At 38.5% G+C, this 20,719-nt stretch overlaps 1 protein-coding gene across 6 annotated transcripts in view; it reads right to left on the reverse strand.

Annotated features, from left to right (window-relative positions):
* The window catches only part of MBD5 (methyl-CpG binding domain protein 5), a 146,659-nt gene that overhangs the window by 57,378 nt on the left and 68,562 nt on the right, over positions 1-20,719 (reverse strand). For all 6 annotated transcript variants that reach the window (XM_042784030.1, XM_042784028.1, XM_042784029.1 and 3 more), the window contains exons 3-4: positions 8,766-8,898; positions 4,388-4,577 (exon numbers count right to left, since the gene is read on the reverse strand). The gene's annotated coding sequence lies outside the window, so the exon portion shown is untranslated. The remainder of the gene's footprint in view (positions 1-4,387; positions 4,578-8,765; positions 8,899-20,719) is intronic.

Below are 20,719 nucleotides of genomic sequence, written 5' to 3' on the forward strand. Positions count from 1 at the left end.
TTCAAAAAAAATCTACTCTACTGAAGTTTAATCTGTCTTCCAACAACAAAGATGATAAAAGTTCTCGACTGTACACATGTCACTAGTTTCAAATAAGATCTTGTGCTTCATGAGTAAAAAACCTCTTTCCTGTCTGGCTCTCCCATCCCCTTCGCTCAGAGACTTACTTTTAAGAAAGCCAAGGTGCTTTCAGCCTACTAAAATGAGCAAAGTATCTAAATGTTAGTGTCTGTGTATTTTGGGGTTGAATTTTTATGTAACAATTTTCGGACATATTCACACTGACACCTCAATAAGGATAAATTTTATTGTCCAATAAACTGTGAAGACTGCAGTCTGGCTCTGAGAAAATGAAACATTTGCTTTTATGATAATAAAAAGCATTCTATTCTCCACTTCAGTACAGGGGTTGTGAAACTCTCCTTGGAGGTGTTTTGCCATCCAAACACGACCTCGTTAGGTTTAATAGAGAGCAAGATGGTACCTGGTAACGATGCTCAACTCTGTCCTGCCAGGTATCCATGGCTTTGCTCACTTGATGCACTATAAAACCTCATTTTACTGCATGCGCAATAGACTGCACGTACGCTGAGCTAGACAAAAAAGGTTTGATTCTCTTCAGAAGGAACTAAACAAAAGGGTGAATCACATTCAAGCTTGACGAGTATAAGAGATTTCCACCAGCTCGTCAAAGCAGAGAAAAGAAAAATGAGAGTAAGGACCACAGGCACCCAGAAATTAAAACCACGTGTCCCTTTAAGGACGCAGTACATCCAAGAGTTTAAGAACAAAGCTCCAAAAAAGATGAGAACCTAGAAAATGCACTACTTCATCCCAATTGAAGGATGATGTTTTGTGCCAGATACTAACTTAAAACTCCAACAGTCCTTTATTTTCTGAATAGACTTGAAAAATGTCTGTGGAAATGCAGACAGTAGGGACGTAAAACAGCTATTTAGCATGTTCTGGCACCATGCTCCAAAAAGTGAGCTGTTGAAAAAAATATAGGCAAAGAACCATTTAGTCAGCTCTTCAACACAATATGTTTAAAGCTTGATCAAAAGAAATTAATTTAGTAGCACAAATATATTCTGTCACAAAAAAACCCTCCATAAACAAAGCCATTAGTGTCATGAATAAATGCCATAACTCCTGGCAGAAAAATCTAAGAAATCCAAATTCAAGCTACAGACAGGTACGACAGCTTCCCACATTTGTTTTGTATGTATTTGTTTCTTATGTTATGCTTCAGCCTACCATCTCAATGGAAATCTGAATTCAAGGATATCAGTGGCAAACTTCCAAAGGTTGCTGCACCTGAATTTCACTCCATTTTAAACAAAAGGTTTTTCAAAGCATTCCAAAGAATTTTGAGAAAAAAATGTCATTTGGTTCTTTTTTTTTTGCAATGAAAACTGCCACACAGACTTCAAATACCATGTGCCTTAAACTGAAGTACATTATCAGTAATAGAAAAAGTTTGCAGGGAAACAAAACAAAGCTAATCCCACAATTAAGTTGACAGAATTACAAGAACTGAGGATCTAAAGAGGGATCTCAGGAGAGCAATTTGCTCAGCCCAACGCCAGTAGTGGAAGGTCAAAATTACCAATATTGTCTCTGAAAGCTGATGTTTTATGCATTTTTTAAAATTTCCTATCATAGATTTCATGACAGTTATAGGTAAAATATCCTAGTTTTTCAGCCATATTTGCAGTCAGATATGAGGTAAAACAAAAAGGCTTGGACTGTTTTCTCTTTACATCTATACTAAATTATCCTTTGTGCAAATTGAACTTGCTTTTTTTTTTTTTTTTTTTTTTAAATCTACCGAGCAACTGCCACCATTGCTTTTATAAAAACCTCTTATCTTTTTAAAGCCTTATGCCCATCCTACAGTGTTCTCTTTTTATCTAGAATAAACAAACCCAATCCTTTCAGCTGTTCTTTAACAGTCCTGCTTTCTAAATCTGTCACTAGCTTGTGGCTCTGCTTTGCCGCCTTCTGGCTAATACAAATTTTCTTTAAAGTGCAGTGTCCAGTACTGCAAAATATATTCTATCTAAGGTCTCACTGACACTGAACGCATCCCGAGTCTTCTGTTAGACACTGGTAGTGTACACTGTAAAAATTTTCAGAGCTCTAGGAATGAAGATTTGTGGTGTTGCCCCCCGCCCCTACCAGCTCTCCAATTGTCTTCCTCTCATAGAGGGAACATGTAACGGGAACTCAGAAGTTTCTGAAAAAAGTATTATTTTTAATGCACTGTCTTAAGCAAAACTTGAGTGCAGAAGAGACACTTTTAAAGGAGTGAAGAGATCCTTATGGAAGGAGAAGCTCAAGGAGAGAAGGTTTAGGGGAGATCTTACTGCTGTCCTCAACTAGCTAACATGTGGTTAAGGAGAGGATGGAGCCAGAATCTCCTGTGATGGCCACAGTTAAAGGACAACCAGCAGACACATGTGCAACATGGAAAAATTCTGAACACATATTAGGAAAATGAAGGTTCTGGGGGAATCTTCTCCATGCATCTGAATACCCGAAAGAAGGGTGCAATGAAGATGGGGCCAGGCTCTTTTCAGTGGTGTCCAGAAACAGGACAAGAGGTAACGGGTACAGCCAGAAACACAAGAGGTTCCATCTGAACATCAGGAAACACTTTTTTTAGTGCGAGAGTGGTGGAGCACCAGCACAGGCTGCCCAGAGAGGTGGTGGAGTCTCCATCCATGGAGATATTAAAAAACTGTCTGGAGGTGCAACCTGCTCCAAGAGTCCTTGCTTGACCAGATGACCTCCAGAGGTCCCTTCCAACCTCAGCCATTCTGTGGGACCTCCACACATCCCTTCCAACTGATATCACTTTATGGTTACTTGGTAATTCTGTCTCATGATACCCCCAGCTACTGGTTTTGCTAACTTCAACAGGAAACATTACACAGTGCTTCACTAATACAAGTGTACACATCTATTCATCCAGCATTACAGAGAAAAGAATCCCTTCTCATATACACTCTACAATTCACTGATAGTCCAGGTTTTCTTACAGACACTTGTCTTAGAACCTGTTCACATTGCAGATTCACCAAATTCATTTACAACATGAGAATAACATCCTCCTTGAAATGCCATGAAATCTGAAAGCCTGCTTTCAAGAATTTAGAATATTAAGTGTGGAAGCCAGAAAATCAAATATTTCTAAAGATAGCCACAACATTAGGTTCCATAGGTACAATTTACAAATGCAAAGGAAAAAAATATCAAAAGATCTTCCGAATTTTCATAAAATCCTCCTGAAGAAGACTGCCCTTCTGTTAGCTCTCTCTATTGAAAGGGACAGGTCGCTAAAAAATAGAGTCCAAGTAAGTTTTGAACATTCTGTGGGAATACTATACATATTGGTTCAGAGGTGATCAGACAGAATTCTGTATTTTCTCTGAAGAAAAAAGTACTAATAAGAATGAAAATGTACAAATGTGTTTAAAAACCTTACTTTGATGCAACAAATACAGTACAGACACTACACTGACTCATTAAGATGCCCAAACAATTGATTGTAGATTAACATAATTTTATTTAAAAATAAAAACGTATACATTTCTTCAACTGGGGCACTTCAGATTAGGGATCTCTTCAGTCTTTTCTGGAGGGATTTAAAAAAGCTTTGGAGAAATCTTAAAGCTATGGAATTAGCCTGGTATTTATAGCTCAGTTTCCTAGCCTGTTCTGTGAGCTTCCTAGGACGTTCTTTTTCTCCATCTGCTGATTGTTGACACGGTATAACCTTATATTTTGATTACGAAAATGTATAAGAATAAGAGCATTTAATTTTACATTTTAAAGTAAAGTTCTGGCTTCATCTCAGGGCAAGGCAGCTACACTTTGCTACTACAATATAATCTAGGTCAAGAATGGTGCTGCATATTTTCTGATAGAGATAACTGGAGTTCTATTGTTTAATTATGTCAAAATATATTACTACCAATCATGACTAATACTCCATATGAATCACTCTGTCACAAAATGGTAATGTTCTTATCATTAAAATACTGTGTTTCATATGCTGTTTCGATACAATCTGTTAAATCTAGGTCAAGAATGCTTTTTTCTTTGTTCTGTTATCAAAAAGGTCCACGTATGGGTGCACTGTCTATCTTGTACAAAGATATGAATTGCTAAGTTGTTTACTTCTCTACCTCAGCACCATTAAATGTTGGAGATGTCTGCTGTTCTTCTGTTTAATTTTTTTGAACGTTGGCTCAAATACTTTGCATTAGACTCCTTGAAATACATTTTGTAACAAACTTTACTACCACAGCATAAAGCTATCAAAATAAAATAAAAAGTTTCTCAACTTAATAAATGCACTGATTTACTTTTGAATACTTACCTACATTACTCCTCATGGTCTTGCTTCTAGTTACCTTGGGGATCTTCAGGCTTCTTAAAATTCCTGATTCACTTTCAGCTTTGCTTTAGAGTCTCCTGTTTAGATCTCGATAGTGGGCTATGTCCATTGAGGCTGGCTCCTTGTCTTACTACACCCCTCATCTGAGGAACTCTGGCACCCCACGTTACATCTGTTGAGATAGTTGCATTACTCAAATTAAAGAATGAGCCAAATGTACGTATTTCACTTTTCTTGAATGCTTTGTTAGTCCTTATCCCATTACTTTGTAGTATAAACTGTAATATTTGCTTTTAAAGAAGGGTAGGAGGGCTCTGACTAGAACTGATTAAAAAAAGATACCTTTTACTATGTTAGGGTGGTTCACTGTCCAAAAGACTGAGAAGGTTTCTATAAAAATGCATATATAGCTTTTTATGATGGAAGTAATATGCATACAAAAAAGGTCACTTCTTCAGACAGCCTGACTTGTACTGACGCATGCTAAAAACCTTCAACCACAAAGGCAAAAAGTCTAGTTACAACACTGCATGCGGCTTTGGTTACGTAAAAGGTTCCACCAGTACTGTTGATGAGCTATTAAATTCATCTTTGCACAGGTACACAAATACTGGTGAACCCCCAGCTAAAACAGAACCTGGGTTATTCCGTACCATCTGCCTGTTATTGAGCCATTTCCTGCAGAATCACCACCAAATCACACCTGCAGACCTCCAGTGGCTGCAAATTAGTTCGGCTTTGATTGTGCCAGTTTCAACGTCTCTGACACTGAAAGGAGTTAAGAGTCTTTGCAGGAATTTAAGACAATTAATTGGTTCTTTTAGAGGTGAAATTGATTGGAACTCATTAGGTTGAAGGCATATCCAAAAGAGTTAATGTAGGCCTTTAAAACATTATACCTGAAAGTCCGAGGACTCAATAAAGGCACAGTCAGGGATTAGAAACACACATTCAACAAATTCAGAATTATTGGAGATCGTACATTAAAAAAAACCCCAAAAAAACAACAAAAAAAAAATCTCTGATTAAAAAAGATGCAGCACAGCCAGTCAATGCTTTCTGAATCCCAGTAAAGGTCTTGGTTGTTGTTAAAACCTTCTCCCCTAACAGAAAACCCGTTGATACAAAATGTGAACAAAAAATTACAGATAAGCCAAACAAGCAGGGTATAGGCACAGAAGTCACATAAAGTACATTGTCTGCAAATACCAAATACAGTATTTACCATGATCATTAAAGTATCTTAGTTAAGTTTATAAGCAAAACCTTTTTGCTTTCTTGGTGATGACCTGCTGTTTGGCTTTCACTGACTTTATTCAGTAGCACTTACTTAACTGAATTACCAGTTGAACCGCACCTTCCCAATTTAAGGGCAAAATTGGGGCATGGCATTTTATAAAAAAAAGTACTAAAGAGTCTTTGTTGTTTCAGACTCCATTTCCCAACCCACTAGAGCCTTTCAGAGAACAGTTTTTGCATATACAAACTACTTTTAAGAAGAAGAAAAATTACTAACTCGCTGAAGTTCTTCCCCAACCAATATGACTTTGAAAATTATGCCTCTATAAAATTATGAATATATGTTTAGAATCTCCTAAAGACTGGGGTACTAGACAGCTTCTGTGTTTGAGCATTATGTGTTTAATGCTTTTGAACATTAAAGGGCTTACCTGTTCTTAATACTGAATGTTTTTATATATCTAGAATACTAATAAGGTACATCCAGTCCGTATATATTATTAAAATTATTGAAATAAAAAAAAAAAAAATAAAACATACATAACAACAAAGTTAGTATCATTGCTATTAGTAAAATAAAGCCTCTTCCCTTTAGTTGTAAGGGTTAAATGACTTTGTTGAAAAGCCAAAACTGTGAGTTTATAGATGCAATGAGTCAGAGGGCTCTAAATACTGAATGTGTATGACTGAAAAAAAATACTGCATTTTAGCAGGTGAAGAATTGGGGTGTTCAATACAGAGCTGCAGTAAAAGTTACTCACAACGAAGTCAGACATACCCTGAAAGGAGAACGATACAAGTCTCATGGAGTTTGAGACACACTGAACTTTCTCCTGTGAAACAGCCACAGGACTCACAAGGTTGGGCTCTGACCGACGGGCCTGAGCTACTAGCTTCAGCTTACCAGGCAGCTGAATGCCAATGCTTTCTAAATCTTTTCTAAATTTCCAGAAATTCTGAATCTTAAAATCTAACATATAAATGGAATAATCTAAACATAAGAATTTTTTCTTCAATTGTAGAAATGACAGAAATTTTTAACTTGTTTCCGCTGTATATAAGCTGCATGAAATATTTCAAAGAATGAACATTTTTAGGCAGGTTACTCATAACATTTTAGATAAGTAGAGAACCCATGGTTTCACAACATAGCTTATCTTTACAGTAACAAAACAACTAGGAAGATGGTATAACTTACCATTAAAGAATTTGCATACAAATATATTTCAGATTGTAATTTCACTATGGATATTACATTCTTCATTTAAATTATTTATTAATGTTTAAACACATTGAAAGGTATTGATAAGAGACATTTTCATGAAGAACTTCCCTTGAGCATATAATGCTAATCACAGCAAACACTGTAAAACTAATTTACTGGAAACAATTTCAATAGATGGATGAAATAGCCCAAGAATGAAACCTAAGTCATACTAGGGCTTAAAATAACTAGGTCACGTGGACAGTAGTAAGCACTGAAGCAGCATCAGTAAAAGAAGCTTCTAATAAAGGCCTCCAGAAATCTACAGAAAAGCATTATTAAAGTGAATTCAAACAAATAACCTGATTTTTAACATAGATTATATATACATATATTTAAAATAGTAACAATAAATTAATTATAAAAATCCTCCATACTGAGCATAGAGAAATGGAAACGTGTAAACAAATATGTCATTAAACTTTCGGCTGAAAAAAAAAAGACATTACCTTAATTATGCATATGCCATTTACAACCTTACTAGCATCAAAATACTAGCACCGCAGAGACAGCTGACCAGCTACAGAATACAGTTTCATAAATACTAAGCACAGGCCACCGGTGATAATCAAAAGGCTCCTATATGGTGAGCCAAAAGAATTTTTGTGGCTAATTCAACAGGCTCTGTGTTGCTTTTCCCCTCCTGACAGTCTTGTGCTCATTCTCCTTTCTTCCTATCTTTCTTTGCCTACTAGGAACTACCAGGTTTTGTGCTAAAGAATGAAAAATAAGCATTTGTAAAAAAAAACTGAGAAAGATTTTTTTTTTTTTCAATTAAAAAAATGGACACCTGACATTGAAAAAAAGCACTTAGGCTTCTGAAGTCTGCTATTTAATGTAAGAAGGTGATTGTCACAGACTATCCTTGCTGTTACTAAATAGGCCTGCCCACATGTGAAAAGACCAGTTTATCATTCAGAGAAGTATAGGATTTAGACAGTGACTACAATATGTTTCTTTTTTCAACTGCATACATATCCATAACAATAAACTTCCCAATGAGTTCTCACTAAGTTGCAGGAATCTAATGGTGAATGTATTTCTGGGGAAGGGACATCTGTTTTTTCAGTGCATGTGCTGTCTCGTTCTCTTTGTGAGCCTTCTATTTACATAACAAGTCTGTGCTAACAGATTAAAAAAATCCTGTCCCCATCTAATCTCTTAAAATACAGACAATATTCTTACAACTATGGTACTTGACGTATCTAAAATTAAAGATACTACTTTTCATAAGAAAAATGAAAAATGCTAAAAAGCGATCTTCCAGTAAGAGAAACAAACTCAATAAATTTTCAATTGTGCGCTGTCACAAATGAGAAAAAGAATGGCAGTCAGCCAATTCTCTCTTTTTCTTCAGGTAGATTTTAAATTTATTTCTTCAAAATCAAGCAACTTGATTATTGGCTGTTTAATCTTCCCATTTACCCTGTAGCCTAACTGAAAAATGCTCCTCCAAAAGAGTTAATCCTAAATCAGAGCTATATGCTCCACACTGGAAAATACTGGCAGAAGCTCAGAGACCTGTTTACAAGCATCTGGTCTGATTTTGTCTGATTTTACTTTCAGTAATTGCTATTTTTATATTGTTAAGTGGAAATGTCACACAAAATTATATTTAGCAATTGCATTGTCTCCCATAATACTAAAAATAAACATGCTACCATCTCTAGTGTTGGTACTACATTACCACCAGATAAAAACCACTGCCTATCACACCAGCCTACTGAAAGCCCACCATTGTTTTCTGACACATTAAAGAAAATAGAATAAACGATTTTAAAATTTGAAATCACTGTGTTTATTATCCACATATACGTGACAGGAGGAGAAAGAATGGCAAAGAGAGAATTCACCTACCTCAAATCAGGAAGACTAGTGCAGGTAAGCCACCAGGTTTTGGTGGGTCTCTGAACTTTTAGTAGGAATTGGAAGTGCTGTTTCTTCAAGTCTTTATGCTTTGACCGTTTTGTTGTGATAAAGCCTCTTCTTCCTGAAATAAAATGCATTTGGTACTAAACCAAGATTTGCAGAAAGCCAAGTTATCAATACCTGCACTTCATGTAGATGGCACGGCTCCTCTAACAGACTGCTTCACTACACGAAACCCATGGGCGCATTCAGGAAAGCAAACATTGAACAAAGCTGGTGAGTTTACCTAGGTGCTCTCAGGGAAGAAAGGTAGAGTCCAAAGCGTGGTTTAAAATAAATTAATCTAACCTCATCCTAAATACAGCTGTATTCCAAACAGCCCTCTAGAAGGATCTCTCTTCTTTCACTGACCATGGATGTAAAATCTGAAGAATGCCCTACTGTCCAAGGGTCAGGTCCAACTCTGGCTATATCCTCCATTGCCTTACACTTCCACAGACTTTAAGGCTATAGAAATACAGCCCACACAGCTGGACAATGGATAAAAGCACTTTTTAATCAAATATTCTTGAGAAGATCTACCATAAAACTTCAGAGAACTAAAATTGTAAAAAAACCCACCCTGTTTTGCCTATTTAATCTAATTTATATACACGCCTCTCTCTATATATAGTCACACACATATACATACATATAAATTAACATAAAAACCCCGAAGTAGCTTAGATACCATTGAAAGCAGCTCTTAGACTTGTAGACATTTTCCCCTAAAATGTCTTGTAGATTTTTTGCCTAAAACACACACAGCTACAACTAATTCCATGACTTGAATATGTGATGGAGAATCATGGACTCAGCCTAACCGGAGTCTTGTATTTAATTTTATTCTTACAACCAGCCTAAACAGTTGGTGAAATTATCTTTGCATGATTATGCTTGGACTAATTACGTATCACAGGATTTTCAGGTTTCCCCAACGTAGACCTGGAACTTCGATCGATCCAGGAGACCTGGCTTAAATCAGGGCTCTGCTAGCTCCTCAGCAGAAAGCTTGAAAACTATGGGGACGCCACATTTTTTTCCTTACTTCTTCATTTTCCTGGAACTTGGGACTGTTCCTGAGGAGGAAATCCCCGAGGTGTAGCCGGAGGGCCCAGCTCAACCCTCTGCTAAAAGGCTGCTCCCTCTCCTCTGCGGAGGCTAAAACCGGCCCAGGGAACCAGATAAAGGAGCCGATTTGAGTATTTCTGCTGGATTAGTCTTAACCTAGATCGGCTCCCTAATCTCTGCGGCTGGAGGAATGCTTGTGCTGGCCTAGACGCTGAGGAAGGAGTGGCACGTGTACAGGAATGAGTAACTCGAAGTGGAAAGAGCAGCAGTGAATTTGGCTCATGGCCGTGCAACGCACTTGGGGAAATTCAGTATGTTTGCTCATTTATTTTATTTTAGAGTACTGCAGGACTGAAAATATCTTCTCATCTCCTATCTTCATAGGAGGACCTCAGTATATTTCATTGTTTAAGTAAAAGTAATATTTAACTGTCTACATGCTCAAAATGTATGATCCTAATTCTAAATTTTAACTGTTAGAATACCAAAGAGCAGGCTGGCATGTCTAAAAAAATACCTGGTTTAAGTACCTGACTAAAGGCATCATAAAGCTGTTGGAAACAAAAATCTTGCTTCCTTACTGTTTAGGATTCACATCTATTATCCAAATATTTGCTAGACACAGTATCTGGAGAAAATGAAGTTAAAACATAACAGATGACATAAAAAAAACAAGAAACAAATATCCTACCTTCCAAGACTACCTTTGCATGAACATATGGCCTTTTCCAAGCGTACTGTTCTTTTGTATGACAACAAGTTGGCAATATTAATATAACTTCAAAAATGTATTTTAACTGCCTAACAACACAATATGCCCAGTGAAAAACATTACAGCTAAAAGAAATAGAATAACAAGAGGCAGGTCTTTCAGAGAAGCTAATTTAAAAATTAGCTATAGCTCTACGGCTAACATGCTAACACATTTGTTTTACTTATGTGATATATAGCTATAAGGCTAACATACTAACATATTTGTTTTACGTTTGTGATACATAGCTATAAGGCTAACATACTAACATTTTTCACAGATTTGGCAACGGTGTCACTTGAGTGGATGTAGCTTTGAACAGAGAAGATGTAAGAAGGGATACTATCTATTTTTTTGTCTCTAGTTACAGAAAAAAAAAAAAAGAAATGGAGTTTTAATTTGCAAAAGGAGAAAATCAGAGACATCAATTTAGTCAACAGTCTCAATCGTATAAATCCTGATACTTTCATAAAGAAAGTGACAAGTACTAATAATATATCTTACAACCATGAAAAGACTTTTATTTTATAAAAAGCCCTGGTTTTGACAGGAAAGGTGCATGCTACTATTCAGAAACAGCATACATGCAATCTTCACCCGGCAATTTAAAAACTGAACGAAAACAATCAAATTGACAAATAGATCAGTTTGCGACTGGAGAAAATCACTCCCATGTACAACCCTGGGTAATAAAGAGGTAAGCACAGTGCAGGCCCATGTGCCATAGCCCTCGCCTTACCTAACTGCTGGTTGCTATGGCAAGCATTTGCCTGGATTTTGTACATTACACAGAAATATGTTTTCTGCTTCCTCATTCTTGGTATTTTGATGAAGTTAATACTCCAGATTTGAAGCTGTAAGGTATGGAAACTAAAGGTTTTCTCAAATAGTCATGCATTCCAATTTATTTTGGTTTTGTGAAAACATCTTAGAATTCAAAATTACTGAATAATTTTAAAATTATTTTCATTCATCTGTAACACTGAATTTTAAAAACTTGTGATTTATTTCCATTAGCTACTTTGCATACCTGTTGTACATGCATTTCTATTTTCTAGCTCACAATGGAAATGTAATCTACTTTTCTCCTTCACTGAGCTTTAATTTAATATACAGATAACTGTGAAACTGATGAGAGCTGAGATGATAAACAAACACATTTAGCTCTGTATAATACCAATTTGTCTTTTCCCTTCCTTTTTTTCTAAGAGGTACCAAAGAATGAATTAGTAAAAAAATTTATTTAGTTATTACTACTGTAAATTAACAAATAACTGAATTCCTTCCTGTAGTTGTCTCTACCTGAAGCACGGCGGTATTGCAAAAGGTCTGTAAGAGGCAGCTCTCGGTACAAGAGCCATTCTAATCAGGAGAGGATGTTGTTAATACATTTTCTTCTTGATTTCTTGGCTAACACAAAGCCTTAACATACAAAATATAAATACCCAAAAGCGAACATATTTGACAAAATAACTCTGACAGGAGCGAGAAACAATCCTCTTCCCACCCCAGTGGTCCCCACCGGACCAACTGCAAACTCAGCTGTCATCCATTGAAGAAAGATCCAGGACAAAACCTGGTAATAGTCATACACTTAAAAAAAAATTAAAAAAATAATCTTTTCTTTTGATAGGAATGTTGCTTCCGCTCTCAGCAAATGCACAGTCCCCATCTTTTTTTCGCCATACGTGAAAATAAAAATTTGGACTTGGCTTCATTTGTCTGCTGTATCATATCTTGATGTTGGAAATTAATAGGGACTTTGACAGCAGGCTGGATTATGACTTTTAACCTGTCCTGTACTTTGTAACGTATACAACTTGCAGAAGCAGAGCCTCAAAAGCATATCTGCAAATTGCCTAAAGGCCAATAACAAGTGTTATGCGCATTCTATTCACAGGAATGTAAACAGACATAGAGGAGGCACAAACGCTGTCCCAGCTGCCAGCCGCTCGCGCTTCCACACGGTGCTGGGACGCTCCTCCCGCAGGCAGGAGCTAACCCAACCCACCGCAACGGGTTCACTTCTATACTCAGATTCAGGTGATTTGATATAAATAGAGTTTTGTTGACACCAAAGCTGTAAGCTTTTCCATTCCTCTGAGAACGGTAGCACTGTACAAATACCTGAGTAAATATACAAATAGCATAAGGAACAGAAGAAAAGGATACCTGGACTTCAAGACGAACCTCTTATCCCAAGTCTCAAACTCATTAGGGAAGAAGACATTTAGTGCAGCAAACACACTAACAGTTTATATTTTTGCCTCATGATATTTTATCATCACATAATAAAGCGTCTTCTTTTAGACATGACATTATGCCATTGTTTAAAATTAAATCCTCCAAAAAGTAAATAACATAAACTTTTCTAAACTATGTTATTTCTTATTTAAAAATTCTTGGCGCAGTTCTCCTTAACTGGCAAATCTTGATTATTTTTAACTCTCACGCAGGCCAAACGCTGCCACCGCAGTTAACAGGAGGAGGACTCAACGACATATCCAGCACAGACTCTTTGCATCAATTTTCTTCTCATCTGGACTCAGGCTGCAACCAATGCTGGGGGCAGAGAAACCTGTTTTCTCCTAAATCTGAAATATTACACCGTCCATCTGAAGTTCACATAGAAAGGAATCACCCCACCCAGGTACACAAACACCACCACATATAACTTTTTCTTTGTTACTGCTCAGCTATAATTGGAAACTCTTAAGGACTCTAAGAAAAGGAAAAAAAAAAAAAAGTTGGTTGCTTCGCAATTCTCTTATCAGTAACCTTTTTAAAGAGGAATTACCTTAAGGAAGGTCACGGAATACATTTCACCACTACTGACCGCAGTGCCAATGGTTTTAATATGGTGAATTTTACTCTTTGCTTATTTAGGGATGTGACCAACTTCATCACCACAGCACTCACGCTTTCCATATTCTTTGCTTCTATCACCCCTCTCTGGCTCGAGGATGTTAATCTCCTAGTAAAGCGATAACCAAAGTCATCATATGCATAGATTTCATTACTAAATATCTCTGCAGCACCCTACAAGGTGTTAAATGTTGTCATGCTACAGAAAAGCCTGGATGGTGTATGCAGAAACTGGAAAGGCTGAGAAAGTTCAAAATAAATTTACATAGTGAAGGAATTTCATTTCACCACCCAGCATGTACCAATGGTGCCTGCTGAAGGCCCTCTCCTTCACCATCAAGGAATATTCAGCGTTGCGCTTCCTCTAAGTAGTTCTTTTAAACTGACATTGCTACTAATTAGTACTACTAATTGTCCAATTCATTCATAAAGTATCAGGATGGTATTTTAATAATCCCCTGACACAGGACTCCTAAAGCAGAACTCAGTTTCTGAAATTTTAATTCTATTCTTGCTAAGGTTAATAGATGGTTTCCCACTGAGTTTAATATAATTCACACTGGAACACTACTGAGTCTATATTTATATAAAATGCCCTACTATTTAAATGTTTGATAATTTTAAAAATATCCATCTTATTTATTCATGGATAAAGATCAAAATTCTCTAAAAATTTAGCCTAGGATTGAATGATTTTTCAGAAAGCTTTGATAGATTTAATGGTTTTAAGGTATTTCTAAGTACCGTGGTACTAAATCATCAAACATTCCTGACTTTGCTGCAAGTAGCATTAAGGCCAATTAGACACATGAAATAACATTAAGCTGCTTTAATGACAAATGTACCCAATGTCATCGGGGGGGGGGGGGGGGGGGGGGGGGGAAGGGGGTTAAACGTACCCATCCTCTTAGAAGGCTAATAAAACTCACTTCTTTGTTACAAGTTTTTCTGAAGCTTTTTGAGTTTTGTGAAAAGGTCAGAGATGAGAAAAATGCCTCAGACAATAGTAAATACATAGACATTTCTAAGACCTCATGATGTCTTAAAAGTATCTACTAATTTGGAGACTTTATGGTGATCTTGGGCAATTATTGATACATACATCATGTATTGTTCTGACAACTGCTGTGATCATAAAAATAATAATCCTTGATGCATGATTGATGTCAGAGCCAAATTTTCTCTGAATCCACATTTTGAACAGGAAACCGTACTGAAATATAGAAATATTAATATCTGGAGAATATGTTATATATTTTTATATAAATATAAAATATCCACATTAAATAATTATAGAGAATAAAAAGTCTCCTAACCAAGAAGCAAGTAAAAAGGCACAGAAAGCTGACAAGAGGAAAACATAATTTTAATCTGATTACTACTGAAGAAAAAATTTTTAACTTTTTATCCATAGAAAAGTGATTTGACAATAGTCTACGACTACAGTGCACATAACATCCCAAGGTCAGTGAGAAAACCATTCCTAAAGAAGTGCAAACTGCAGAGTGCCCTCAGAGAGGATTTCCCGCAGGGCTGGTCAGCACTCAGCACTGCAAACCCGCCCGAATCCCTCCCGCTCCTGACTCGGGGACCGTCGTGCTGGACAGGCCCCGAAAAGCACAATGTCCTGGGTTGAGTGAGTGGTGGAGTTTTTTGGTGGCAGGGGAGGGGGCTATAGGGGCTCAAAGCTCCTCCAGCTCCAAGTCAGCTCCACTTCTGTTTGGAAAACTGAGCCAATCGGCTGCGCCTCTGCGATAACGTATTTAAGAAGGGCCGTGGTGACGAGCAGGGGGACTTGTGAGGAGGAGTTGCTGCAGCTGCATGAACACCAAGGTCAGTGGAGGAACGGAGGAAGAAAGGAGGGGGGAGGTGTGCCGGAGCAGAGACCCCCTGTATCCTGTGGGGAGACGGCAGGGCAGCCCCCCCTGCCACCCATGGAGATCTGCGGTGGAGCAGACTTTGATTTATGGCCTGTGTTTGTTTTCACCTGGTGGATCAAGGTTCTGTGCCCGAAGAAGGCCGGGGTCTCATGGGAAAAGGCAGCCCCGCTGCTGTAATTCAGCGCTGGGAGGATTGCAGCATGTGGGGGAGTCCCACGCCGGAGCAGCTCGGGAAGGGCTGCAGCCGTGGGAGGGAATCCAGTCGGAGGAAGTTAGTGACCCATGACGGAGCATGTGGGGAACGCTGCGGCCCATGGGAGGAATTCAAGTCAGAGAAAGTTTGTGGAGGACTGTCTGCTGTGAGAGGGGGACCACGATAGAGCAGGAGGAACAAGTTTCGGACACTCCCCTCACCGAAGATAAGAGAAGTGGCAGCACTGACTGCACCCCCCATTCCCTGCCCCCTGCGCCCCTGGGGGAGGAGGTAGAGATATCGGGAGCAGAGCTGAGCCCGGGAAGAAGGGAGGGGTGGGGGGAAGGTGTTCTCAAGATGTGGCAATGCTTCTCACTGTCTTACTCTGTTATGTGTTGTTAGTGTCTGTAATAAATGTATGTTCTTTTTTCTTCCCTTAACGAGTCTGCCTTTTGCTTGTGATCATAAAGGGGGATTTTCCCCCATCCCAGTCCTATCTCGAACCCCAAGCCTGGCTCTCTGTCCCTTCTCATTGCTGGAGGGGATGGGAGAGAGAGCTGCTGCGTTGTGGTTGGCTGCCAACCAGGCCTAAACCACGACACACGCTCTCGGGCACGGCATGAAGGGATGTCCAGAGCACTCCACGGGCTTGGCAGGGATACCTCAGATCCTCTATTTGACATAAGAAAAAGCATAAATCCTCTTGCATGCCTCCCCTTCTCCCCCTCTGGCAGAAGCAGCTGTGATGCCTTCAGGGGAAAGCTGGTTCCTGCACACTCTCATCAACAACTCCTCTTGCTCCTCCACCTTTTCCTCTCCTCACCACACTTTTCCTCTTGGATCTAATCCCCCACACATATCAAGCAGTCAACCTGCACTTAATACTGAAACTCCTCCTCATCTCCTGCGGAAGTCCTCTCCTAAACATGGTAACATATCTGACCCCGATAACAGCTGAACTCACGCTCTCTTGCTACTCATCCCCCACACAATTCTCCATTTCTTCAGTGGAGTCTCATCAAGGGAAAACTTGTCCCAGGGTATTTCCTCAGCCCTCACCTAGTTTAGAGAAGTGTAATAAGGCAAGCACGCACCTTCCTCCAGGGAGGCTGTGGCTGACGTTAGAGCTGGCACAGAACATCACCGACGGGTATGGGCAGAGGCTACTTTAAGCAAGTGATGGATATGGAAGCATTCTGAGCCACATAAGAGTTTTTCAGTTAAAAACCTAAAAATAGACAAATACCTAAGCTGGTAGTTTGTGCACGTAAAGCAAAGATGAGGATGTTTCTCCTGATCTACTCCTATACCCTGCTTCTTCCCAGGCTGGCCCGAAGGATGTGTTCTCCCCAGCAGCAGGCTGGACCTCAGCACTCCCGCAGCCTTCCCGGGGCCAGACACGCACCCATCTCCCCATCAACGTTACGAACTCCCTCCCTCGAGGTAAGATTTCAGCCACACGACAGAGTATTTCCAAGCGAATGACCGAGCACTCCACAGTGGTCTTGCTGTTCGACTTAGCCTGCGTCACCAGTAGGATTTCCTGATGTCACAAAAATCAAGATGACCAAACCCAAGCCTATTTCCTATAGCAGGGCGTCATCCTGCTGCGCTCGGCGAGCTGCAAGGTTGTAAGTACTAACGCGAGAGTTTTAGGGGGGCAGAAGAAGGAAGGGCTGCCTTGGGACTTGGGCATCAGTGGTGTTTTCTGCCACACCAGGCCATCCTCGCTTTCTGGCAGGCTCTCTCATTGCAGTGGTTTGTAATTGGAAAAAAACATAAATCAAATTCAGTGGCAATAATTGCAGCATTAGCTACAGCTGACATAGACAAAGCATTACCTTAAACATCTCCTACAGCAAGTTGATCATAACAGTCATCTGATAGCAGTAAGTTAATTAGATTCTGATACTTTGTTCGATATTCCAACAGATACTCAAGCGTGTACTTGGCATTTGCAATACTGAAAGAGAGGTGATGTAAAGCTGCCGGGGAGGCAATAAGAACCTTTGCAACACAGTTCTTAATCACAGGAGAAAAAAAAAAAAGTAATTCCCAGACCATCACATAAATGACTTGCACTCAAAACCAGCTGTTTGACTGTTTTTTTAACTTTTTTTTTTTGATTTGCAGATCACTACAAATAAAAAGTTTTATATCTTCAAATTCCTATTTTAATGCAGTACTTTGCAATACAGAATTATGCAGGCTCAAGAACTATGAGTGGACAGAGGCAAGTAACTGTTTTATTGGTCTGGTTTGCACACTTTATTATGCAAAACAGGAGCAATAATCTTTGTTTGATAAAATATCATGTTGCTATTACTCTGAGCAATTCACCAACAAGAAAGAACAAAGCAGGTTCCCAAGGTAAAAGTTAAAGGTGCCAATGTATGACAAAGTGTCAGCTAGTCAAACTGCAAATGAAAAACCAGAGGAAACATCATGTCATTAAAAACTTAGAGTAATTTTTCAAGAAAAACTTACTTTTTCTGAAATCATAGATTTATCTCATAATACATCATCATAAATTTACTATCCCTTTGGTTTACTGAGATAACTAAATAGCTTCTGAGGGAGGAGGATGAAAACAAAACTAGAAAGAATTGCCTTAGCAATCCCCACATGAGAATAGCCTCCCCACCTCAACACTTCCACCAACCTCGATGCAAGTTTTTATCCCACATCTACTCTGTAAGTATCACTAACAAAAAAGAGGGGACAGTAAAAACATGCATTTAAAGTTGTCTAGGTGTTTGACAGTAAATAGGAGTAGGCAAAAATCAGATTTTTTAAGTTAAATACAAAAATATATGTTGAAGGATTAAAGACAGAAAGCTATTGCAACAACAACAACAAATCCTTTAAAAAAATACCAAAAGATTTAACTCTTTTCTCTAAGCTTGTTATATTCCAAAATCTACAGTGTAAATTCAAAATATAAAGTGCATTAGGTTTCTTGCTTCTAAAATGTTTTTCAGGAAGCAATTCAGTGAGTGGCTACATTAATGCTGTCGTACAGAGATCAAGAAAAGCGTTTCATGCGTTAGAGCAGCTAACATGAATTTTGCTATCTTCGTCTTAGCCAGCTTTTCACATCAGCAGAACACAGAGGAAAAAAAAAGATCTGAGAACACGACTTTCAGTAATAGTCAACAGACAACTTGGTTACATGTAAGTTTGCCTTTTTATCACAAGATTTTATGAAAAATTTTCTCTACCACCAAAAACCCAACCCTTTCAAGTCAAATAAACTTCTGATATGCAATGCAAAAGACTGAAGTTGCTTAAGGCCTCCAGTCATTAACAAGAAGTTAAACACTTCTAATTGCTGTGCAAGTTATCTTAATGTAATAATTAAAAAATGTAAGTGTAGTAGCAGATCCATACAAAATTCTAAGGCCATACTAAGAACAGTGAATTACAGTGTCAACTGGTCTAATTTAATGACTGGATTTTCTCCTTCTTCACAGAAAACACAAGCTAAGCATCTCAGTTCCTTCATTCTTAGCATGTTTTCACACTATCTGGATTTAGGCTTAATATAAGAGAAAGTTTCTGACCCCTGAAGCTTTTGTTTCCTCTCTTCTATTTGTAAACTTCTCTAAGTCAAAGGTAGGGTGGCTGGTAGGAAGGGGTTAATGGGAGCTTCCAGATGACAGAATTCATTTCCCAAAGAGAGTACCAGACACTCGTTCAAGGAGAAAAACTTTAAATTCCTACTGAATGACGCTAGATTGAAACTGATGAGACGATTAGATCCCCTGGCAACTACTGATCTGGTAGACAAAAAGATTTCTCTCAAACCAAGTGCTGAGATACTAACAGTGAGCTGAAGCCTACGGACTGAAGCGTGTCTTCATCTTAATGCAAACTTGCTTTAAATTTGACAGCTGTAAGAGTACACCGCTGGATTTTTGGAAGCAGGGGCCTCATGGGGACCAGGGTATGGCAGATGGAACTCAAACCACCTATGGGGACCTACAGGCTGTCTCCCTCACCAGGAAAACAAAAACTACAATGTCTGGACATGTACTTCATGTAAAAATCTCTTCCTTACCTTATAACACATGCATGTTGATGCTCCTTGAGACAGTCTCCCCTATATTTCAACATTTTTGAACTCTATCTACTAAAAACCTGATCCAAACCAAGCAGGCGCACGCCTGACTTAAGGTAACTGAACAGTTCCGCCACCTTCAAAAAGCACTCAGGGCTGAAAGTCACTGCACACATGAAGAATTTGATTAGATTTTAAAAATATCTTTCAGGGGATGGCAGTATGTAGCTATGCCAATGGACAAATTTTCAATCAGCTTTTCTGAACATGGAAATGTGGAAACGTGGCAAACACACCTAAACAAGAGTTGGGACCTAAAATAACCGTGTAAAATTCTGCATTCACCTTCACTTCGGATTAACATGATCAACGAGTGTGATGAACAAGACCTTCACTTGAGGAGCTAAAGACTTGCAGGCTCGTCTTAATGTGAGAGGATGTCCACAAAACATGGTCATACTTAAAGACACAAAATTAAGCTATTAGGCAAAATGGCAGTGTGCACTAGTGCGTTAGGAAATACCTAATTTAGCTACTGCTCAATTTCAGAGAACAGATGGAAACATTTGAAGTTTTGACAATAAGAATTATTTCTTAATAATTCAATAATTTCTTAATAATATCAAGATATCCTGAAAAACAGGTAAGAATGCCTTTAATTCTCCGTGAACTGAGATCTCTGCCACCTAATGTGGCTAGTTTAACACCCCAATCACTAGTGACAAGACTTTACATTGCTGAAAAGAGCTTTCTGCTCTATGGCATCATCCAAACTTTCTAGTAGCCTTATAATATATTATGTGGGGAATATATCAGCATACCCTTCTTGACATTCTGCGTTAGCAGGTATGAACAACGGTGTTCAAGTCCTTCCTCAACTTCAGTAGCTACAATCTTTCTGAGGGTTATGTTCTTGAATACTTCTAGTAACATGTCCCTTATCAAAAGTTCCGATGCTCAAGAAAGTGACTCACCTTACACATAAAAGTTTCAGAGAAGATTTAGAAAGCAAGCCTGATGTACTTTCAAAAAGTCAACACAAACACTATTAAAATTAGCCTCCAAATGTGTTGTTACAACGTG

The sequence above is a fragment of the Tyto alba genome, unplaced genomic scaffold (genome assembly GCF_018691265.1).
Source record: "Tyto alba isolate M040663 unplaced genomic scaffold, T.alba_DEE_v4.0 Super-Scaffold_7, whole genome shotgun sequence".
Taxonomy (NCBI): Eukaryota; Metazoa; Chordata; class Aves; order Strigiformes; family Tytonidae; genus Tyto; species Tyto alba.